The sequence below is a fragment of the Callorhinus ursinus genome, unplaced genomic scaffold (assembly GCF_003265705.2).
Source record: "Callorhinus ursinus isolate GAN/ISIS: 27379988/994484 unplaced genomic scaffold, GSC_fseal_2.0 scaffold42, whole genome shotgun sequence".
NCBI lineage: Eukaryota > Metazoa > Chordata > Mammalia > Carnivora > Otariidae > Callorhinus > Callorhinus ursinus.
Genome location: NW_027397104.1, coordinates 8,914,050 through 8,939,374, shown reverse-complemented (window position 1 = coordinate 8,939,374; position 25,325 = coordinate 8,914,050).

Sequence of the window (25,325 nt, the reverse complement as noted above, 5' to 3'; positions counted from 1 at the left end):
CAAAGTTGACTCTGAGGAAACTTTCATGAGTGCTGCAAAATATGTTGTGAGCCACACAGGAAGGTCAAGCAAAGGTCACTGTAGAAAGGGGCCCCTCAGAAGCAAAAAGAGCGGGAAGCCAACATTCCTTGTGGTCCTCCTTTGTGCGAGGCACCACCGCAAGTCCTTTACGTGTTATTTAATGGTTGCCTTTCCTTCTTTCACTCAGATTTATTCTTCCAAGTATCTCACAGTAGTCTGTACACATTATATCATTTCTACTGAGGATGAACTTGGAGATGATTTGAGCAAGGAGACTGCCAGTGTCAGAATCAGAGACAAACCTATTTCTTCAAACTCCCAGAATATATATTCTTTGTAAGAGTTCCTACTAGTTTCAGATGACAGAGCATTGAAGGATACACACTGACACGAACATTAGTATTTCTTAAAATACACTGTGGGCATAAAGAATGCTAACCACTCTGTGGGTTTTTGCCTTGTGTTGGCACATCCCTCTGTGCAAAATTAGTACATTTTCTGAACCTGGGTGTGGATATGAGAATGAAACCAGGAAGAAGAAAGCCGTAGGAGGACCTCACTCTCTCACTGGGCAGACTCTCTTCGAGGTGGCCCTGCACCCCGGACCACTGATTTACATTCTTCTCTGCTGCATGCTTGTCTGTGCCTATTAGACTATTAAAATATTAATAGGGTCTTGGTACCTGTCATTATTAATTTTAGAGAGTAACAAGGACATGCTGAGCCCTAGTATTGATAGATTTGCAGAATATGTTAATCATAGCACTCATTACTCAGCTAAGTTACTCTTTTTTCAAATGGTTTTTCTCCACTAATCATTTCTGATATTTAACAATTTGTCATCTCCAACTACGCATGCTTGTTTCTTAGAGGTATTCATATATGTATTTTTATAATGTCTTTATAGCAACAATTTATTAAACAATTGTTGTGCCTCATCACGTAATGACAAAATCTTCTGACAAATACCTAGAGAATTCAGCTAAGAAATGAGTAGATTATTAAATCTGGCAGAAAATAATATGTTCCTGCTTTTGAAATGAGAAAGCTGAAGCAAAAAGTTAAGTGACTTTTTAACAACTAACATGCATGAAGATCTAATATTTTCTCATTCGAAGCTTGAGATTTAGATTTGGGGCGTGCACTTAACAAAGGCAGACTCAGGTACTTCCCTTAGAGCATAGGACTCAAATATAATTGCAAAGGTAACTAAGAAGTATCTTTTTCTTTTTTCTTTTTATTAATATTTTTTATTTAATCATTTGAGACACAGAGATACAGAGAGAGCACACGTAGGGGGAGAGGCAGAGGGAGAAGCAGGCTTCCCACAGAGTAGGGAGCCAGACGTGGGGCTCAATCCCAGGACCCTGAGATCATGACCTGAGCCAAAGGCAGGCGCTTAACGACTGAGCCACCCAGGCGCCCCAAGAAGTATCTTTTTCTTGTCACCCAAAACCTTCAACACAAGTTATGTTCAGAGGAAAAGAACAAATCATGCAGTCCTTAAGAAGTAATCACAAATCCTGTCTTCAGGTAATGATTCTTTTTTCTTTTTTTAAAAGATTATATTTATTTATTTGAGAGAGAGAGAGATAGAGAGAGCACAAGCAGGGGGAGAGGTAGAGGGAGGGGGAGAAGCAGGCTCCCCACTGAGCAGGGAGCCCAATGCGAGGCTCGATGTGGGGCTTGATCCCAGGACCTGGAGATCATGACCTGAGCCAAGGCAGACGCTTAACCGACTGAGCCACCCAGGCGCCCCTTCAGGTAACGATTCTTATCCCACTTTACGGTCAACGCCATCACACACACGTCTTTTTATTCTCCTCGATCTATTCCCACTATCATTTCTAAGAGATCAGCACGTTACCTGCCCCCAAAATGGGATGATCGTGGCAAAATGTATAAACCCCAGTCTTAAGTTAGGGAAGCTTATGCATCCTACCCCATTACATACAGCACAATCCATACCTCAACGCTCAAGATGAATCAATGCACACACCCTCCTTCAGATAACTGTGTTACTACATAGTTACTTACCATAGTATCTCCACCCTCCAGGAGGAGGACTGATGAAAGGGTGAGGAATGCAGATGGAACCAGAAAATAATTTGGCTGGTTGCATGATCACTGTTACTATTTATTAAATACTTCTAATAAGTATTTAAATGAGGCTTCAGGCAGAAACAGAAATGTTTTCAATTTAGAGGCTGACATAGCCCCAGTTGTGCTTTATCTAAGGCTATCTCTATCACAGATCAGATAGTGATACATCTCTTTTTAACATGACTAGCATGGCTTTTCATGGCCCATACTCACAAGATGACAAGTTAAAACAACAATAGGCTGCTTTGCTTGTTCCTCTTAGGCAACAACTAAAATGCAAAACAAAACAAAAAACAAAAACAAAAAAACAACCCCCCAACAAACCAACCAACCTCTGGGGGAGGTGTTTTCAATTTTCTGTAATGTGTAGTTCATGCTTCAGTTGATAATTCAGATCTCTTCTAATGACCTTGAAGAAGCTTACAGTTTTTCTACTGTAAAATGGAAATCTCAGTCCACCTCCCAAAAGCATTCAATAATGAATAATTCTGTAAAAGAAAACATTACATAAAATGGGATGCTCTGAAAAAAGAGGGCTGTAATGAACCCATGATTCCCCACAACTCCTTACTTTCACTCCAGTCATTAGAAATCTTCTGAAAATTAGTTCTCTCTTTGGTATTTAGAATATAACTGAAAACTTCTTGGTGAATGAAGCTCCCCTGTGGGCCAATTCATCATTCTGAAATCGGTGATTAGTCCCTGTTAACCGTAAAGGTGGAAAGTACAGTAGAAAAGCCAAGAGAATGTTGACACCATGAACATCCTGAAAGTTGTTACTTTTCTACTTAATCCCTGACCCAGCACTTTCTCCTGTGATCTCTCTCTCTTCAAGTCCAACCTGGGTGTGACAGGGTGTGGGCGTGTGTGAAATACAGGGATAAGAACAGACATTTGCTCCATCATGGACTGAAGTACTGATACTCTTCGTGTCAACCTTTTTGGCCAGACAGTGGCTCTCTTTGTCTCAGCCTTATGAACATTGCCACAGTAATACTACTGCGTGATGCCATGGACTGAATTGTGTCCCCCCACCTGCCAGTTCATATGGTGAAGCCCTAACCCACAATGTGATGGTGTTTGGAGACGGGGCCTTTGGGGGGTGTACACGTTTAAATGAGGTCATGGGAGTTGGGCTCATGGGAATCATGTCTTATCGGAAGACACACCAGAAAGCTTGCTTCCTCTCTCTCCAAAGAAGAGGTCATGTGAGCACACACTGAGATGGCCAGCATCGACAAAGCTGGCAAACCAGGTAGAGAAGTCTCACCCGAAGCCGACCACGCTGGCCCCCTGGTCTTGGACTTCCAGCCTCCAGAACGGTGAGAAAATAAGTTTCTGTTCTTTAAGTCACCCAGTCTTCGGTATTTTGTTACCACAGTCTGAGCTGACTAAACCAGCTGAGGAGACAGAGATATTTTGGGAAGAGTCATTTCCATAAAAATAGAGTTGCTCTAAATGCAATGGACAGTTATTTCCTCTCCTCCATGCTCACACTTCTGACATTTTCATTTAAACACACACCTTTTGACCAGTGCCCGGGGCTGCCACTCTAGAAAAGCAAACAAAAGCCTCAGAATTGGGGAACAAGAGAGTGAGTACAGCTCTTCTCAGAAGACAGAGCGATCAGTTCCATTTTCTACAAATGATATCCTACTCCAGTTGCAGCAGGTAAGAGAGAAGGCACTAGTGATCCCTCTGTGAAGGAGCTGGAGCCCTGACACAGAAGAGGTGAACGTCAGGGCAGAGTGTGGGCCAGGCTGTGTTTGCCCGACAGCCCCCTGCACCTGGGCCCTCCCCGTGCCTTGTACCTTGCACCCCGCATTTCCTCAGTGGTATCTGGTAAGCTCAAGGGAGTTCATTGAAGAGATTGCTGGCCTCCCACAGGGAATAACTTAAAAGGAGAGGAAAACTGCTAAATCCCACTCCACAAGCCAGGTTTGTTCAGTTCTGACTTGCAAATCTGAAGCTTTCTATTTGACTCCATATGGTTGTGTTACATGAGGGCTCACACAAGCTGAGATACATAGCTAGGTCTGCCATCTGCATGGCCCAAAGTGAGGAAGTTCTCAGAGACAAATCAGTCTCTAATAAACTGCTTTCCCCTGCCTTAAGAAAAAAGTTAGAATAAAATATCAACGCCATGCAGGCAAATACAGAGATGGAAATGAAAGCTTTCTGCCTATCACTGCAGGCTTTATTTTTATTTTTAATAAAATTGGTTTGGATCAATTTGAGATAACTGCCGGGGGGATGCAAGGCTTTACTTTTGGATATGTCGTTTGTTTTTGTTTCTGATCTGGGCTCAAAAGGAAGATTGCCAGTGTTTTTCCAGTGGCACAAAGCAGTTCCAGAAGAGTTAAAATAAGAAACCCAACCTGCTTAATCTGCCAGAAAACACATGAGAGGAGCAATCAGTTCTGGGAAGAGTTGCTCTGAATGAGGTATGCCTGGCTGCTTTAGGCCATGCTGTTTGTCAGTCTTTCAAAATTCAAGTCATTACCAGATGCTGATCTACTGTAATATTGTGATATTTTATCTGATTACACTTACCTGATTGTGCCTTATCTGCTATTTGCCTTCCCATTCTTCCATGTATATTAAATGCAGGTGCTTTTATTATTCTGAGAGCTGGAAAGTGTTGACTGCTCTGAATATAAATGGGGATATTATATCATTAACTTGCTCCAAAAGCAGGGCCATTCACTGTGTAAATCACATGCAAGGTACCTAGTGGAGACACAATAAAACCATAATGTCTTGAGAAAGAAAGCAATGAGGAATGGATAAGGAGATAAAAATTTAAGGCATTGTTAAAGAAAGGTAATCTTCAAAATCCTATTTGGCTTTCAAACTAGCATTTGTTGACAATATAACCTTTATATTAGAAACTTTTCTAAGTTCATAAAAAAAAAACTTTGGGGGGAGGCATGATTATATGTAATGTTATCGCTCATAGGATTTGCATAAAAACACGATCACTAACGTTCTATGGCTTATCTAAGTTAGGAGAACCAGTCTAATCTTTTAGAAAAGTATACTATGCTTTGGCAAATATATTCTTACCCTCCACAGATGTACAGCTTAAACAAGGTGAACAAATAGCCAAATACTTTACGTTATTTCCAGACATTAAAAGGTGAATAGTGTAGAATCTGGCTGCAAATTTCAAAGTAAGTAAGATGCAGTGAATTAAGGCAGAACCGTGACAATGCGCGCCTGCCCAACAGTCTGGAGTTAAATGCTCTGCTTAGTTTCCAGTATGTTGGCCTCCCTGAAACTGAATCCACAGTTATTTAAGTGGAAAGTTTCAGAAAATCCATTTCTGGAGCAAATGTTATGTGAGAGTTGAAATGAGCCACTGCCCCATGTTGCATGGAATATCAGATGGCCCATGCACTGAGGAGTGTGTCAGATTCCTCTTGCGATGGAACATCTGGGAGCCAGGCCCTGCAAAAGAACACAAGTGATTCTCTGCCTGAGGCAATATGGCCAGAGTCGTCTTCTGACTCAGATCTGAACGTGTGGGGCAGAAGAAAACAAGTATGGAGACAAATGGGAACCCGCAGAATAAGGTTCTGTCTCCCGTGTAATCAAAGAGGATAGGGTTTCTGCTCTCCCGTTCTTCTCGGATTCCATACAGGGGGTGTAGGACTACTCCTCTCTCCCCACGATTCACCATTAGGTACAAATGCATACAGCAGTCAATTTTCTTTCACTCAACAAATATATGTTGAGAACACCTCTTTAATTCAAGCCTCCTCTAGAATCAAAGAATCCATTCTTCTTCTTAAATTATGTGTTTGAAAACAAAACATGAAGGGGCACCTGCCTGGCTGGCTCTGTCAGTAGACCACGGGACTCTTGACCTTGGGGTTGTGGGTTCAAGACCCATGCTGGGTGCAGAGATTACTTAAAAATAAAATCTTATTTAAAAAAATGTGAATGTGGAAGATGGTCTGATCTTTTCAATTATTCCACATTTGCACATATTTTTTCAGGAAAGCCACTGTGATAGGTTTCTCCTAACATGATTCAGCTTCATTTATTTGTTTATGTATAAAAGTAACATTAACTGGGCATTATTTTTTTTAGAAGACCTAGTCTTGAAAACTTGTGAAAAGGCAAAATAAATATCTCACATATAAACGGTAAAATTCTAAGGCTTTCTAAAGAGAATGTATAAGAGAATGTGTTTATGACTTAAAGATGGCCAAGATTTCTTAGGTCATAGAAAGCAATAACCATAAAAATAGACTTCATCAAAAAATTAAAAACTGCTTCTCATCAAAAGACACCATTAGGAAAATAAACAGGCAAGCTATAGACTTGAAGGAAGCATCGGTGAAACCTGTATCTGACAAAGGACTGTTATCCAGGATCTACAAAGAACTGTGACAATTTAACAACAGAAAGACAAACACACCAATTAAAAATGGGCAAAAGATTTAAAGAGTCAAAAAGTATATACACGAGAATGGCCAACAAGCACAAGAAAAAATACCCAATATCATTTGTCATCAAGGAAATGCAAATTAAAACCACAAGGAGATGCCACTATACCCACCCCCCCAACCCTCCAGAATGACTATAAAGAGACTGACTCCACCAATCAAGGACAAGGTGACAGACCTGGTACAACGTGGTTGATGGCAGGGTAAAATGACACAACCATACTGGGCCAAGGTCTGGAGGTTTCTTCTACCCAATGGCCAGCAGTCCCACACACAAGTATTTATGCAATATAAAAGAAAACACATCCACAAGACTTGTGATATTCATAGCCACTTTATTCATATAGCCCAACTAGGAACAGGTCCAGTGTCCATCAATTGGGGAAGAGATAAATAAACAGTGGTGAGCAATGAAACTAGCAAGACAAAAGAACGAGAGTTCATGTAGTTCACTGATCTAAAACTTAATTGGGCATCAGAGTTGCCTGAGAGTTTCCTCAAAAATACAGGTTTCTTTTTTTTTAATATTTTATTTACTTCAGTGAGAAAGAGAGAGAGAGAACAAGCAGGGGGAGCAGCAGAAGGAGAGGGAGAAGCAGACTCCCCACTGAGCAGGGAGCCTGATGTGGGGCTCAATCCCAGGGCCCTGGGATCATGACCTGAGCCGAAGGCAGACGCTTACCCAACTGAGCCACCCAGGCGCCCAAAATACAGGTTCCTTAGCTACACTTCTCTACAATCAGAGATTCTGATTCAGAAGTTCAGTAGTTTTCAAAAAGGTCCTCATGTGATTTCAGAGCAAACCCAGGTTTGACAATCCATGATCCTGTTCATTTCTTTCAACTATTTCAAACAGATATTCCAGAAAGACAACGAGGGAAATATCTTTTATTCTGCTTCTTCTATATACCATGTACTGTTCATGCTATCCCATTTAGATTGCTCTACTCTTAGAGTTCTCCAAGTGAATGTCCCAAACCGAATACTGCTTTTTCCTCTTACAAAAAAAATAAGTCTTTAGTATTTGACTGTTAAAACACTTCGTAGGCACACTGTCACCTGCCTAGCTGCCTAAAGAATTTTTGGTCAAGGTCAACAGTTGAGATTGCCATCCCGGACTGCTGAAGTGGCTGTTTGGGCTTTAGTTCTCTCATGCTGCCTTTAGGTTTGGAGGGGATGCTCCTTACAGACAATATAGCTTCACACACACACACACAAACACACACACACACACACACACACACACGTTTTTATTAAGATTTCCATGTTTCCTATTATTGCACGTTATAGTCAGAGTCTTTTGTTAGGAGCAGTTGGGATTAGGAATCAGGTGTTCAGCATAAACAATCCCTGTCCTTCCTTATGTGATTTGACAATGCGGATGTGGAACACCCTGAGTGTTCTAGACCTCAGTACTCCCCTCTATGTGGTGGGGTCCTGAGACATCCTGTTGCATATCCTTTTCAGAAGAGGCCCACATCTCTTGGCCATACACACTCTATTTGCAGCCTAAAAGATCAAATCTTCCCATACCTGATTCCTTTCTAGTGCCCAATTTTCCTTTTATTCTAGATACCTCCTTCTATGGAGGCATTGCTGTGCACATAATTATTTACTATGACACATTAAAAAAACATTAAGTCTTAATATGCTCATCACAGCCTATCTGATTTTTTCATTAGCAAATAGGAGAAATGCTTAAGTAACAAAAATGGATGTGTCTTCAACCTTCCTGAGCTTCAGATTCCCCAGCTGGAGAAAACAAGGAAGTAGATTCCATAAGCTCTACAACTCTTCCAGTTATACGTTTTCATATTAGACCAAAACAGGACTGGTTGGTTTTGAGAGAGTTCTAACTCGGTCTTTAGCAGAAAGAGTGATACCAAGTGAAAATCAAGAAGCACTTTCAATAAACACTATCCTAAGTTGGGCAGAGGGTTAGGCCAAAGGGGTTGCATAAACCCAGAATGTGCCTATACATAATACACACTCAAAACTCTCTTTTTATTAATCATAATTAATGTTCATTGGACATTTATAATGTGCCAAGCACTGCTCTAAGAACTTTACATGTATTAGCTTATTTAAACTAACAACTCATTGAGGAAATACTATTATCAACCCCATTTTACAGCTGAGGGAACTGAGGCACAGAGGAATTTGATGCCAAATGTTACAAACGTGGCACAGCCAGGATTAGAACCCAAGCAGTCAGAGCAAAATTAGTATTTGGTTATTAGTATTTGATTTCTCAATTCTCAGGATCAGTGTTTTGAGAAAACCACCTGGTATCTGAAGGTCTTTCTGGAATGTATTTTAATGACCTAACAAGAGGTGGCAAACTCATGACTCACTACCTCTTCTTGCACCTTTGGCAGAATACAGGTTTGGGTCTCAAAATCCATTTTAACATAGTGCTCAGAGCAGGCCTTACCATTATTTGGAGTTGACATGTGAGAAACATGCTATCCCTCATAAAAACTGACAAGTGACCAAAAAGAGACCTACATACAGCCATCAATTCCCTGCCCTCGCTTTATTTCCCAATTAAGCAAGAATACCCACTTGGAACTCTCTCATGGACAGTGTATGGTAAGTGACCTCTATGCTATTGGATGAGAACAGCTAGAAAACCCTGCCTCTATCAATGATTAAAGATGCTCTTACCCCTCCTTGCAGCTACTCAAGCAAGGAGATGCTGTTCCCTTGATATTCACAGAGAGGCACTAAGGGCATTCAGGTACAAATGGGCAAAATCATCAATGGCCCATGGGTGCCATGCTTTCCAGGGTGTTTTTCCAATGATCAGACAAGACCTCCTATCACTATCAAGGTATTTAGTTTGTTTATTTTCTATCACTGGCTCATAGCTGTATTATACATTGGAATTCATCCATGGTCTCAGAGCCAGGAAAACATTTGTATAGTATGTGAAAGAGTCTCTGGTTCCAGAATGAACTCTGTCACTCCATACTCCAGGAAGCTGAAGAGTTCCTACCCTAAAATTATATCCTCTTGGGATGTCCAAAATTCCAGTTATCAGCCATTCATAATAGAAAATCAGAACCCAAAGGCAAGAGGCTGGCTTTGGCATCGCGGATGAAACTCGCTCTGCTGTTTTCCTGTGTGACTGTGGGCAATGGGGATAACGATCACTTCTCATAAGGTTGCTTTCGTGAGGGAAGACAATGTATGTATAAGTGCTTCACACACAGTAGGTAACCTTTACTGCTAGCATTGCCATTTCCCTTGGTCTCTTAAAATGTCACTGCTTATATGAGCAACACACAAAGTCCCTACCACCTTTGTGTACCTGAGAATTCTTCCCTCTTTGGGGCCAGTAGAGATAGCACAAGTCCCTTCAGCAGAAAGGGCACTGTGAAAGAGGCAGTGGGTTGCCTGGAAGGCACCGGGCTTATTTCTAAGGTCATCCATCCCCAAATTAGTTAACACTCCCCAAACAACAGTTTTGTCCCTGCAAAGTGACCTACTGGAATAAAAACCCTTTTAAAAATACCTCAGTTTGTTCTATAAGAAGCAGTACAATGAAGCAAATGCTGTAGAAAGACTATTTAAAATGTGACATATTTTTTTAAATGGTTTTCAGACTTCTAAGCACCCTGCCTGCCCACACCTACCAAAACACCTAAGATGATAGCTGACAGCACCTCAGGGGACATTTCCAGACATTTCCTGCCACTTCTTTCCTTGTCTGCAGATGGATAAAGGACAGCTTGGGTTCATATCTCACTCGAACGTTCAAATCATATTCACTTGCTTTTCGATTATCTCCTTGTTCATTTATAGAGTCGGGAACCTTGGCAGGTTCAAAACAGGAAAGCAGGGGTTACTAAGCAACATACCTATCAGAGAGCTACAAGTTTACAGTCCCTGGGCACAGATACTAGAGAAACGTAGCAAGGGCTGGAAATGTTTTTGGCTACCAAGGTTGTGTTTCTATAAAAGTTAATTGACATTTGAGGGGCACCTAGGTGGCTCAGTTGATTAAGCGTCTGCCTTCAACTTAGGTCATGATCTCAGGGTCCTGGGATGGAGCCCTGTGGGGAGCGGGCTCCCTGCTCAGCGGGGAGTCTGCTTCTCTCTCTCCTTCTGACCCTCCCCCTTCCACCCTGCTCATGCTCACATGCTATCTCTTTCTTTCTCTCAAATAAATAGTCTCTAAAAAAAAGTTAGTTGACATTTGACAAAATGGCAAAAATAGCACATAACTCAGTCTTACAAATACGCCAAAAATAAAACAACTAGGCAGCACAAATATTTTATTTGCAGGTTTTTGCTGATCATTGATGAAATCTCTACTTTCTCATCCTATGACATCGGGGTCAAATCAACTCACTGACCAGTCACGGCAGATGTCCATAATATCAAGTTAAGGAGTAGAGTTCCTAAAAGCAGTATATGGGGGTCTCCCACTGAAATAAAAATGTACCTCCATACACCAATACACAGTTGCTGACTTGTTAGTCTTTGTTGGTTTCTATAAAAACTACTTGATCTCTAGGAACTCGGTGAAATTCAAGGGTCTGGATCAGAAAGTGCATAGAACATTCTTAAAAGTCAAAAGAAGTTGAGTAGCTATTTGCTTATAGACCAACTCATCCATCTAGAGATTGATCTCTGCCAAATTCTTTGTGATTCTGTTACTCTGTTATTTATGAGGAGCTGTGGCATCGTGTTTCAGAAATTACCAGCCAGTCAGCACTGATGGGTATGTATTTTTCTTGCTCACTCAGTGGCAAGACACATATATAATAAATTTTTAGGAACTTTATCTCTTTCAGTTAGAGTCCAAGTAATTGCTGACTCAATGATTTGCCACAAAACCTATTCCTGGAGCAAAGGGAGGACCACCCTCTACAGAAAACAGGTATTCTAATACTTCAGCATTTCCAGCAAGAACAAAGAGGTATCAATGAGAAGCAAAACAGGAAACTACGTTCCACAACTGAGAAATTTCTAAATATTTTATACCATTCTACATTTGTTCCCAACGAAAGATAGCAACAGATTAATTGCCCACATGCCATTTGATAAAAAAATTTTTTTAAACAAACTTACTTTACTTTTATGTCTTCATATAGGAGTTATTAACCATCTGCCTTTGTATTATTTAAACATCATACAAATAAACAGTATTTACAACCAGAAAGCAATGATTCATAGAATTGTACATTTATTCCACAATAATTCTTCTTTGCCACTTTAATAAGGGCCTAAAGTTACCATCATTTCAACTTTTTTTAAAATTCATTACCCACAATATTAAGAAAAACAGATAAAAATACAGTATTTCACTATAAATAAAGAAGATCTTAAAGAGATTTTTTTTCAAATTTACTAGCAGCATCCATTACCGCCTTTGGAGGAAACAGTTACGAGGGAAAGATGACAATGGAAATCACAGCTGACACTGTTGAGCGAAACAAGGGTGACACGAATGACTAGCAGTTGCCAGTTCCACTAACCAAGGTCTCGCACAAGCAGTATCCTCTCGCAGAACAACAGAATGTGGATAAACAAATTAACATTTCCCTTCTCTACTTCTTCAAAACAGAGATGAGGATGCCTCCAGAATCAGACACTACATCATATAAGAGAAATAGAGAGTTCTTCCCTCTGTAGGCAGGGAAGAGAGGAAAAGAGGAGTCAGCGGGGGTAGAGAGATGGGCTTAGGATCTCCTGAACAGAGTATGTTTTGACCCAAATTTATTATAAGATTAGAGAAACACCGTAAACAACAGAAGTCAGAATAAACCAGCCGAAGAAAAGTCTGCACTGAGAACAAACTCTGATGTATACTGTAAACCAGAGATGAGAAAGCAACAGAGGGAGAGAACTCTGGGGGGCTGCTGAGCGCCCCTTGAGTCTTCAGCCGAGGAGTGAACAAGGCAGGTGTGTGAGCCAACTACCAGGGCCAGGAAAGAATCACTGTCAGGACAGGAGGTGACAGTGCCTAGCACCCACACAAGGCTAGGAGTAGTGCCTATTCACAACAACTAGAATGGAAAACCTCACAATTTTCAGGTTTTCATTAAGCACACCAACGATGTTTTATCAGTTGTGGGGACTGATCAGCCCTAGAATGAGCTTGTTCCATTGGGATCCAACAAATTTTAAAAGCCAAAATGGAAAGGGTCAAACTGGTTGCAAGTAACTTAACTGTGTCTCAGTAAAAAAAGGGCTCAAGACTATTTATACAAACAAAAAATCCAGCCCCAACAAATTAGAATTCACAATGTGTCTGGCATTCAATAGAAAATTGCCACGCCTATAAGGAAGCTGGAAAATACAAACCCACCATTAGGGGAAAAAAAAAACTCATCAAGTGAGACTTACCCAGAACTGACACAGAATGAGTAGATGAGGACTTTAAAAAGATACTATAACCATTTTCTCTATGTTCAAAATGTTAAGCAAAGACATGGAAGACATAAAAAAGATGCAAATCAAACTTCTTAAGTTGAAAATTATGATGTATAATATGAGAATGTATTAGGTGGGATTAACAGGTTAGATACTGGAGAATAAAAAAACAGTGAACTTGAAAAAGAGAATTAGAAAAAGGTGAATAGAAGCTTGATGAGGGCGCCTGGGTGGCTCAGTCGGTTAGGCGACTGCCTTCGGCTCGGGTCATGATCCTGGAGTCCGGGGATCGAGTCCCGCATCAGGCTCCCTGCTTGGCAGGGAGTCTGCTTCTCCCTCTGACCTTCCTCCGTCTCATGCTCTCTCTCTACCAGCCTCTCTCTCTAAAAAAAAAAAAAAAAATATAAAAAAAAAAAAAAAAAAAAAAGAAGCTTGATGAGCTAGGGTAAAAACCTGAAGTATGCCATTGTGTGTAACTGGAATCCTCAAAGGAAGAAAAGAGTAACAAAAAAATATTTGAACAAATGATGGCTTACAATTTTCTTTTTTTTTTAATATTTTATTTATTTATTTGAGAGAGAGAGAGAGCATGAGAGGAAAGAGGGCCAGAGGGAGAAGCAGACTCCCCGCTGAGCGGGGAGCCTGATGTGGGACTCAATCCCGGGACTCCAGGATCATGACCTGAGCTGAAGGCAGTCGCTTAACCAACTGAGCCACCCTGGCGCCCGATGGCTTACAATTTTCTAAATTTGATAAAAATTATAAACTCACGAATCTAATACCATGAACCCCATACACACACACACAAACACACACACACAAAATGAAGAAAAACTACATTAAGCCACATAGTAGTTCAAAACTAGTAACGAAGAAAACCCTAAAAGCAGAGAAAGAATGTACAGAGGAACAATGATGACAGGAGATATCTCAGTGGAAAATGAGCAAATAAGAACACAGTGAAGCAACATCTTCAAAATAGTAAAAGAGAAAAGGCAAACGATACCAAGTGTTGGCAAGGAAACTGGAATCCTTGTACATTGCTGGTAGGAATGCCAAATGGTGCAGTCATTTGGGAAAAAGGTTGCAAGTTCTTCAAAAACTTAAACATAAAGTTTCCATATGACCTAGTAATCCCACTCCTAGGCATATATCCAAGAGAAATGAAAACATATGTCCACATAAAAACTTGTGCATAAATGTTCATAGCAGCATTATTCACCAATAGCCCCAAACAGAAACAACCCAATAGTCAACCACCTGAAGAACAGATGAACAAAATGTGATGTATCCATACAAAAGAAAATGATTTGTCTGTAAAAAGAAATCAAGCACTGACCTATGCTACAACATAGGTGAACCCTGAAAACAAAGAAGCCAGATACAAAAAGTTACGTATTGTATGATTCCATTTATATGAAATGTCTAGAATAGGTGAATCCCTAGACAGAAAGTATATTAATGGTTGTCAGAGGCTGAGGAAAGGTGGGCATGGGGAGTACTGCTATTGAGTTTTACATTTCTTTTTTGAAGTGATGAAAATGTTCTGGAAGTAAGATAGTGTTAATGGATGTATAATTCTAAAAACCTCCAAACTGTACACTTTAAAAGAGTGAGCTTTGGGGTACCTGGGTGGTTGAGCATCCAACTCTTGATTTTAGCTCAGGTCATGAGCTCAGGGTTGTGGGATTGAGCCCTGCATTGGGCTCTGCACTGAGCGTGGAGCCTGCTTGAGGTTCTCTCTCCCTCACTCTCTGCCCCTCTGGCCCCCCACTCAAGTGCTCTATGTCAACAAAGCTGTCAAAAAAAAGTGACAGAAATATTGTGGAAGATACCTCAAAGGTGAGAGAGTGTGGGTGCCTGGGTGGCTCAGTTGGTTAAGCGACTGCCTTCGGCTCAGGTCATGATCCTGGAGTCCCAGGATCGAGTCCCACATCAGGCTCCCTGCTCAGCGGGGAGTCTGCTTCTCCCTCTGACCCTCTTCCCTCTCATCTCTCTATCTCTTATTCTCTCTCTCGCTCAAATAAATAAAAAATCTTTTTAAAAAAAAGGTGAGTGTTGCAAATGATACGCTATGTACAAATATTATGCTTAAAAAATAAACTGTAAACAAATTTTTAAAAATGTAAATGGCCAAAATAAAAAGTAGAGACTACAATACTGGAAGAAGACCCAACCATATGCTGCCTCCAAGGTTGGAAAAGATACACTATACTAACACTAATCCAAAGAAAGCAGAAGTGGTTATACTACTACCAGAAAAAACAGATTTCAGAGCAAAGAGCATTACCAGGGACAATAATGTTATTTCATAATGATAAAGAGATGAATTTTTAAAGAAGATATAATAATCCTAAACATTTATCTACCTAATAACAGCTTCAAAATATTTAAAGCAAAAATTTTAGAATTACAGGGAGAAATAGACTAATCCACAATACTGTTGAGGATTTTAATATCTCTCTGCAGTGGACAGAATTCTAAGTGAATCCCCAAGGGTCTCACCCCCTGCTACACATGCCCTGTATAATCCCTGGCAGAGACTTGTAAATAAAGTGGAATTTCACTCCCATGATTATGTTATACAGCAATAGTGATGAGATTTCAGAGATGTAATTAAGATCATTTATCAATTAACTTTGAGTTTATTAGAGCAGAGAGTATCCTGGGTGGGTCTGACCTAATCAGAGTCTAGAGACTAGAGATGGAAGTCAGAGACCTCAACCCTATTGGACTTAAAAAAACAGGCTACCACGAGCTCTACAGCTGCAAGGACGTGAATTTTGCCAACGACCACATGAGTTTGGAACAGGTCCCCAAGCCTCAGATGATGCCACACCTGCAGCCGACACTTTGATGTCTCCTGAGACCCTGAGCAAAGAATCCAGCTAAGCTACCCCCAGATTCCTGACTCACGAAAACTGTGAGCTAATAAATGCATGCTGCCTTAAGCCCAAATGGTGGTAATTTGTTATGCAGCACTACAAAACGAATGTGACCTCTCTCAGTAAGTAAAGAAGATACAGATGAAAAATCAGTAAGAATATAGAAGGTTTACCATTGGGTTAACTAATCAGAATTTAAATAAAAACTTGGGGAAAAAAGATTATAGAAGGTTTGAACAACACTATTAACCAACTTGACCTAACTGACATTTACATAACACCCGACCATACAATAAGCAGAATGTGCATTTTTAAAATTTTTTTATTGTTATGTTAATCACCATACATTACATCATTAGTTTTTAATGTAGTGTTCCATGATTCATTGTTTGTGCATAACACCCAGTGCTCCACGCAGAATGTGCCCTCTTTAATACCCATCACCAGGCTAACCCATCCCCCCACCCCCCTCCCCTCTAGAACCCTCAGTTTGTTTTTCAGAGTCCATCATCTCTCATGGTTCATCTCCCCCTCCAATTTCCCCCCCTTCATTCTTCCCCTCCTGCTATCTTCTTCTTCTTCTTTTTTTTTTCTTAACATATATTGCATTATTTGTTTCAGAAGTACAGATCTGTGATTCAACAGTCTTGGACAAGCAGAATAGGCATCTTAACTGTGCAAGGAATATTTACCAACATAGACCATATATTAGGCCATAATACAAATCTCAGTAAGTATCAAAGGATTCAAGTCACACAAAATATGTCCTTAGAACACAACAGAATTAAGTTAAAAATCAATAATAGAAAGATCTTTAGAAAATTCTCTGATATTAGCAAACTAAGTAACACATTTCTTTTTTTTTTTTTAAAGATTTTATTTATTTATTTGACAGAGAGAGGCACAGCGAGAGAGGGAACACAAGCAGGGGGAGTAGGAGAGGGAGAAGCAGGCTTCCCGCGGAGCAGGGAGCCCAATGCGGGGCTTGACCCCAGGACCCTGGGATCATGACCTGAGCTGAAGGCAGACACTTAACAACTGAGCCACCCAGGTGCCCTAAGTAACACATTTCTAAATAATTCATGAGTCAAAGAAAAAATTAAGAGGGAAACAAACCTATCAAAATATTGTAAAACACCACAAAGACTCGGCAATTACAGTTTCACAAAGTTTTAAGTAAATGAACTACAAAATAATTAAGTTTACAAAATGTAAACTTAATTGTCTTTAAATACTTTAAAATGCAACTACTATAGAAAACCATGAGCTTCTATTGTAGAAATAGAAATAGGATTGTTATACTATCAAATATTTTTCCTATAAGCTGACAAAAAGAAGCTGTCTCTTAGCCTGATGGCAATGAAAGACAGAGATGAATCATTGCTTGTGGAAACCAATTTATTTAGTCACTTTGAACAGCTGTTATTTATTACTTGTCAGCCCATGCTGTTAGTTCAATTAAATATAAAACCTGAAGTTCTCTTTTCTTCCCCACCTCCATCTTTTAAAACAAAAAAGAAAGGACACAGATTTAAAACATTAAAAGGACATTTTAAGTTTATTGTGTTTCTATTATTTTACTTAGGCTTCGTTTATTAAACATTCTGCAACAAAGATTATTCATTTCTTTGGCTAGTTAAATTTAAAAGTTTATAGGGTAGATATGAAAATATAATTTGGAAGCTCTCCTTTCAGGATATTACAAACACAAAAATTTAAAACAAGGCACCAGAGAAAGTGTTCATCACAATACTGCACTGAATTGTGAGGAAGCCCGAGACAGTGAACTTCCAGCTAATAAAAAGTTCAATTTTTTTTTTTTTACTGTGGTGTAACTGAACTGTTTCAGATAAGTTATAATACTATACTTGTTACATACAAAGTATATGTCACTTTGACCGTACTGTAGGAGTCTCATCATTTAACTGCAATCAACCATAAAAAAAAAAAAAAATCTTGTTCATATTAAGCACCAGATAAAGGAGCACATGTTGCCATGGGGGGGAAAAATGATATTTGGAGAATCTGTCAAGAGAGTAACATTAGGCAATGTATGTTAAGTAAATGTGCCGCCTACCCCTGTCAGGCATAAAAGCCCGTTATCCCTAATTATGTTCCTCATTGAGTTTATATCTTTAAAGTGTCAAACACAGCCCACTAGTTCTGGGGCTAATTTCAGCTTTCAGTGATAAACATATCTTATGCTTCAAATGACATTAACTGGCCATCCTCCACAAAGTACACAAGTACATTTTCTTTATTCTATTGTTTCAGTGAACAGAAATTATATATTTTCCAGCAATCTTAAAAATTCTGACTGCAGACAGGACTCAAAGCAAATGTATGTGGATATTATAGGGTGTTTTCAAATAGTTGCCTGAGGATGACACCTCATTTAACCAGTAAATCAAGAAAAGAAGTTGCCTATCTAGTGTTCCTACACTAAAACATTTTTTATACGTTTTTACAACAAACCTTATTCCCACACAATTGCACAAGAAGCTCTTACAGACTGAGATTCATTAGAAACATCAATTATCGTATTGTAATGCAATACTTACACAAAAACGGAGTGGGATACCATCTGCCCCTGCACTAAATGGTCTCCAAAGACCACACTCCCTCAGCTCTTCTTTCCCTGGGTGCCGCCCTCCCCACTGTTGTATATGCTCCCTCCACACACCTCCCAGCACTCACCTCTGCCTTCTCTGAGCCTGATAAATCAGCAATCGTAGTTAATACACAATTCTAGGATACCGACACTTTGTGATTTCTTGATTATACGTCTTCGATCTTGATATCTGAAGGATATCAAACCTATGGCTTTCATATTTGTACAAATCCTTTTCCTCCAGATTGTGTGCCTTTTAACTCCTTATACTCTTGCCAACTCAGAGTATCTCATGTAGTGTGTGTATGTGTGTGTTTACTGCTAATTTGATCAATACATGATTTTAAATTTTGGAGAACAAAGCAAAATGGCTAACAGATTACATCTAGAAAGATTTATGCGATCTGAAGGGAGACCAGAACATTATAGATTACATCTAGATAGTAGAGTTCCTCTCTATACTTTCCTTTTATGTAAGTTATTTGCAATAAATCTACAAATGCAATAAATCTGAAAATGAGAAATAAGAAATTAGGAAACAAAATTAAAAAAAAGTCTGTTCAAAATCTCCTGTTCATGTACTTTTTTAAAAAAAAGATTTTATTTTTAAGTAATTGCTACACCCAATGTGGGGCTCGAACTTACAACCCCAAGATCAAGAGTCGCATGTTCTGCCAGCTGAGCCAGCCAGGCACCCCAAGTGTTTAGGTACTTTTGATTATTTAAACTGAAGTTGTGAGAGAAAGGTGGGAGGAAGAGAATTAATATTTTAGTGACATATGCATTGAAATTATTGTGGGAAAGGGAGGAAGTGGCATGACCAAAAATTTTAATATCCTTTTGTAAGAGAAAAACACTTAAAAAGAAAATTTTTTTTGACAATCATATATAATAAACATTCAATTCCTTGATATTTAAAAAAATATATTTATTTTAGAGACAGAGTGCATGTGTGCACATGAGTTGGGGGGAGGGGTTGGGGAGAGGGAGAGAGACTCCTTAAGCCGACTCCCCACTGAGTGTGGAGCCCCACATGGGGCTCAATCCCAGGACCCTGAGATCATGACCTGAGCCGAAACCAAGAGCTGGGCTCTTAACCAACTGAGCCACCCAGGTACCCCTCAACTTCTTGGTATTTCAAACTAGATCTTTAATATCCCATCCAATTGGAAATTCTGTTTCTCTGGTTTTCTATGATTATACAATTCTCAATTATCTACTTTAAAAATGGAAAACAGGTTATTAAGCAAAGTTTTTTGACATGTATTATTTTTTTTAAAGTATATAGGTTGAGAAGACAGCAAAGAATAAAAAAAGCTTTTGTCTCAAATCCTGATTAAGGAAGAAAGTACAGGATAGGAAAATGGCAGAAGAGCAAAGGAAAGAGTTAATAGTGAGGTGCAAGAGCAAAGGAGGAAAAAAGGATGCAAAAAGATTTAATAAGAAGGTTGGTCAGGTAGGGCTGGTTCAAGGCAGGCATATCAACAAAGCTAATGTGGGTAAACTATACCCCTCCACCTCCTCTCCATAAGCTTGTCAGCTCCATTTTTCTACCAACCAAAACTCTATTTTCTATTACCATCTAGCTATTAAAGGCACATAATTTCATAAATTTCATAATAAAATGTGCTTGAGATTGAAAACTCATGATGTTTAAATACTTTGAGGAAGAGCTACAATTCAAAGGTTCCTGAATTCCAAATTAATGCACCTAATAAAGGCTCATTTTGGGTATTAAAAAAAGTATCAATGAAATGCCTATCTTTCACTAAAGGCTGGCAGACTTTCTTTTAAATCAATTAACATTAATTAATATAGAAAGAGAAATGTGAAAACCAAGTTCTTATAGCTGTCTTATGTTGATACAAACATGTTCTACAAGTGGAACTGATTTCACTTACTCAGCATGGAAAACACTAAGTTATCTAAGACTGATTTTTGCCGTAAGCTAAAATTCACATTAGGTTCTGACTAATGAATCTACAGATTAGGTGGAAAAAGATATCTTAGGGTATATTTAAAAAGAAAATACTAGGGTGCCTGTGTGGCTCAACTGGTTGAACAACCAACTCTTGATTTCGGCTTAGGTCATGATCTCAGGGTCATGAGATCGAGCTCCACAATGAACTCTGGTGCTCAGCAGGGAGTCTGCTTGAGATTCTCTCTCTCTCTGGCTCCCTTTGCCCCTCCCCTGCTCTCTGTCTCTCAAATAAATAAATCTTAAAAAAAAGAGAGACAGAGAATAGCTGATAGTAGGAATATACTTAAAAAATAAAACAAAATAAAAAACCAGGGATAATTACTTGTCCTCCACAGTCTCATAACCGTGCTGTATATATAGTGATCATCTCAGTTCCTTCTCCTGTGACTACAGCAGCAGTCTGATTAACTAGTGTGCAGCAAAAACCTTTTTGTAGGCTTCAGAATGCAAAACTATTCCCTTTACAGATTTTAATGTTAATGGCAAGAAAGACCTATAAAACATGAAACTTGACCAGAAAAAAAAAAAAGTGGTATTTCAAGTTTGGCTGTAAATAAGATAAACAAATGTAACATACTTTTTTCTCTTTTTACACACTGCAGATTTGCCCTAGAAATAAACATGAAGGCTGAAATACTCATAAGTAAGCCAAAGGGTTGCATAATCAGATTTTAATTTGGTATCTTAGTGTTCTTGATATTATACTCTCCTCTTCCATATTTACTACTAAAAAAAAAAAATCCCACAATAAATAAGCTATTTATCGCATAGGTGTTCAATACCAAAATTGTTTTATAGCTCTCAACTACATCAAGCTTTCGTTTTCACTAAGGGACAGACAGAAAAACTTTGTATGAGTGGGTACTCATCCTTTCTGAATCTCATCTTGGGCAGAGTGCTTTTTGTTTGTTTGTGTCCCTGTTATCATAGACTGATAAACATGATAGGCAATAATACCAAATTTTCATTAATCTGGTGATTTTAAAATATCACACTTGAAGGTAGAATCTTATTAAAAATCTTACATCAAATATATTTGGAGGAGGAAAAAAATCAGTTGTCAAAACATGCAGTTCTCTTTTGGACTTTGAGAAAATATGTTCCAGGCAGAGAAAATGTATTAAAACAGAAGAGTAATGAATAAATATAAATTGTTCAAAGGAAGAAACAATTTATCTTTTAAAAAGTGACACAGTGAATTCAATTCTTCTATTTCCCAAATTTTAAAACATTGAAATATTGGTCCTTTAACTCTATCATGTCATCTTTTTATTTTTATATAAATGATTTTTAATCTTAACAGATTAAAAAAATCTTTCAAATGGCAATAACTATCAGTTTTGAAAATATACCTAATAAAGCCAAATTCCTTTGCTATTAGGGAGCAATATTAACTTGTTTCTCCTTAGGCTAACAACTGCTTCTACCCAATAAGATAAACAGGCTTTGTTTTTAGAATAACTTTAAAAACTTAAGAAAGGAAAAAAAAAAACTTAGACTTGTCAAACCTAATTCATTTTTTTAAAGTTTTTATTTACTATATTGTACACCTGAAATTAATATAACACTATATGTTAACTGGAATTTAAATAAAAACTCTCATATCACTTTATATTTAAAAAAAAGACTCATCAAAATTCACCAAATAATTTTAAGAATACTTTGTAAATAATTCAGTAAGCTATTTTACATATAAATTAGTTCTCCTCAATATGAAATACAGAGTTCCTTAATCTCTTCAAGTCCCTACATAATACCAGGCTGACCAACAGAAAGAAAACCAAAAACCATAAAACAAAAGTGTAGGTATCCTCACAACACCAAAATATAAGCAGGTTAGAACAACCACTAACAACTCATAAAACCATAGTGTCAACACTTCTGTGGGAGAAAGAGAAGGGAAACCATTTGGGAATCTAATAAACCTGACAGGAGAAACTAAAAATAAGTAGAAATGATGGCAAATCAACTTGAGACAGGAACTGAAACTGGAAGGTAAAAATATCAGGTGAATGCAAGGTATAAGAAGGTCTAAAGAAGCTCGGAAAGTCTCACCCCTAAGAACTCTTAAAACTGATCAGCCAGGGCTCCCTTCTAGGACAGAGTTCCACACCAAGAAGAATGAATCAACTGGTTATGGAATCAAATTGAGCAAGCTAGAGAAAAACAAGAGGATGGAAAGAGAAGTCCAGGTAAAAATGGAGGAGGGGAACAGAGCCAGGAAATCTCAAAAAGAAAGCCACCATAATTTGAATATTAGGGAACAAGAAACAGTCAAAGGGCCATGACAGTAGAAAAGCTAATCTGAACCAGGTTCCTTCTAAATAAAGTTCCAAAAAATGAGCTTCATGTAAAAAATGGGAAATAAAAATATCAAGGTCAAATCCTATGCAATACTGTTATAAATTAAAAGAGAATAAATAAGGGGCAGAATAAGATCCCTATACACAATAAAAGTTCACCAGAAAGACACACAGAACACATCAAAACTATTACTTGCATTTAAAATGTCAGTCATTTAAAAACTGTTAAAAGCCATAAAAGAACAACCATGAATCAGAAGTAGGTATGAGGTGACAGAATTCAGGGAAGAATTAGAAATTAAAAAAAAAACAAACATTTTGGACATGAAAACTAAACTAGAAGGAGCACAGGTGTGAATAAACACAAAAGATAATGCCCTAAATAGGTGAAAAGGGAAAAAAATTTTAACTCAGAATGAAGATGATAATTCACAAAAAAGTGACATATATTGATGATAGACAAGAAGACCCAATGCAAATAGTAGAAAATCCAGAAGAAAACCAAAGCAAGGCAAAAGAACAAACAAAACAATAATTCAAGTAAATGTTCTTGAAATTAAAAAGAAAAAGGGGGCATCTAGGTAGTTCAGTCTGCTAAGCATCCTTTCAGCTCAGGTCATGATCTCAGGGTTGTTAGATAAAGCCCTGCATCAGGCTCCACGCTCAGCAGGGAGTCTGCTCAAGATTCTCTCCGTCCTTCTGCCCCTCCCTCCCCACCCTCTCAAATCTTTTTAAAAAAATAAAAGAAAAAAAAAAGAAAAGGATGTGAAATTACATAATGGAAGAGTACATTGCATGTCTGAGAACATGAATACTGAATAACACCAACACACACTCTAGTAAAAATTACTGGAGTGAAAGAAAGAAGGAAATATGGTCACCTTTAAGCAACAGTGTCCTTGCCAGCCTCAGGTTACCACTGAAACTAATCAGCTGTCATCCTTGTATATTATCTTTCTTACACCTTTCCACTTATAATCTATAAGTGGAATTAATCTATAATAAAATTAAGATTCTACATTAATCTAAATATGGAATTTAGAAAAAAATATTTACAGTCAACAAAAGTAAAAACATTAAAAAAACAAGTAATATCTGCTTAAACAAAGCATACTAAACACATTTGTCATTGTGCCTTTATGAAAGTCCACTAAAATGACAAGTAAAGAGATTAAAAGCAGTAATCTATTCAGACAGTGGCAGAGAAGAGAGAGATGGGTCAAGAAAATTTGGGAAACTGGAATACAAATACATGAGTGGGATGGATTTAGCTGGTGAAGGTTGCAACCTATGGGCCCATAGACAAATGAAACTAAGAAGCCACTTGATTCTAAACACAAACCCAAGTAAAGCTCAGTAACAAAGACAGAAAACAGCAGATTAAACATGAAAGTTGGTTTCCTCAGGACATCCAGGTGGCTCAGTCGGTTTGGCGTCCGACTCTTGGTTTCCATTCAGGTCATGGTCTCATGGGTCAAGGGACTGAGCCCTGCATCAGGGTCTGCACTCAGCGGGGAGTCTGCTTGAAGATTCTCCCTCTGCCCCTCCCCCCACTCACACGGCTTCTCTGTCTCTAAAATAAGTAGATCTTAAAAAAAAAAAAAAAGAAAGAAAGCCGGTCTCCTCACAAAAGTCAACCATTCATTCACCAGCTTCACAGAAGACCTGAGCAAAATTGAAGCATGAAATGATAAACTTGGGCATACCAAGTGGTTAACAGCAGGGTTAGCCTATCGAAATTGGGGGATTAAGTAAAAAGTCTTGAGAGGGCACTGTGGATATCCTTAGCCAACCCAAAAGAAAAGTGAACTGCACCCATTAAAGTGCCTCATTCATAAACAGAATTCCCAATCAGCTTTTTAGTCTTACTCTTACACATGAAAACAGCCAAATATTACCAAAGATTTAAGGAAATCTGAGAAAACATTAAACAACAAAACAAGAAAAACATTAACTTGAAGAAAACAGAAGACAAAAAGCAGAAGAAAACTTGAAAACAACCACTAAAATTAATTCACATCTTCAAGGAGGTAAAATGTTACATCCACCAAAGGCCAACCCAGGGGTTGGCAAATTTAGTCAGTTAAAAAAAAACAATGAGCTCTTTTTAGATTCAGGCAGGTTATTACTTACATAAACAGTGAGAAAACAGTAGTCAAAGGTGCCAAGTCCTCATGGCCCTTGTGCAGGGAGACACCAAAGTAAAAGGGACCACATGGTTTCAAAGAAACCAGGGTGGCAGATGGGAAAACTGATTCAAGACATCTTTCTGCAAGACAGGGAACCTCCCTCAAAAAAGAAAAGGTAAATTAAAGTTCTTGTGAGACTCTTCACAAGACTACCTGTCTGGCCATGTTCCTAGGAGGACTGCAGGTTGTTGCACCAAGATGTAGGCTGGCCGGAGGTTCAAGCTCTGCCTGCATGGCCTACCAGGATATGAGCAAGGTCACTTGGACACCAGGGTGCAGCCAGCCACTGCCCTACAGACACAAGAGCATAATGCTACTTTTAAGAGGGAATATTCAAAAAAATAAATAAATAAAAAATAAACGGGAATATTCAGAGAATAAAAAATAAAAAGAT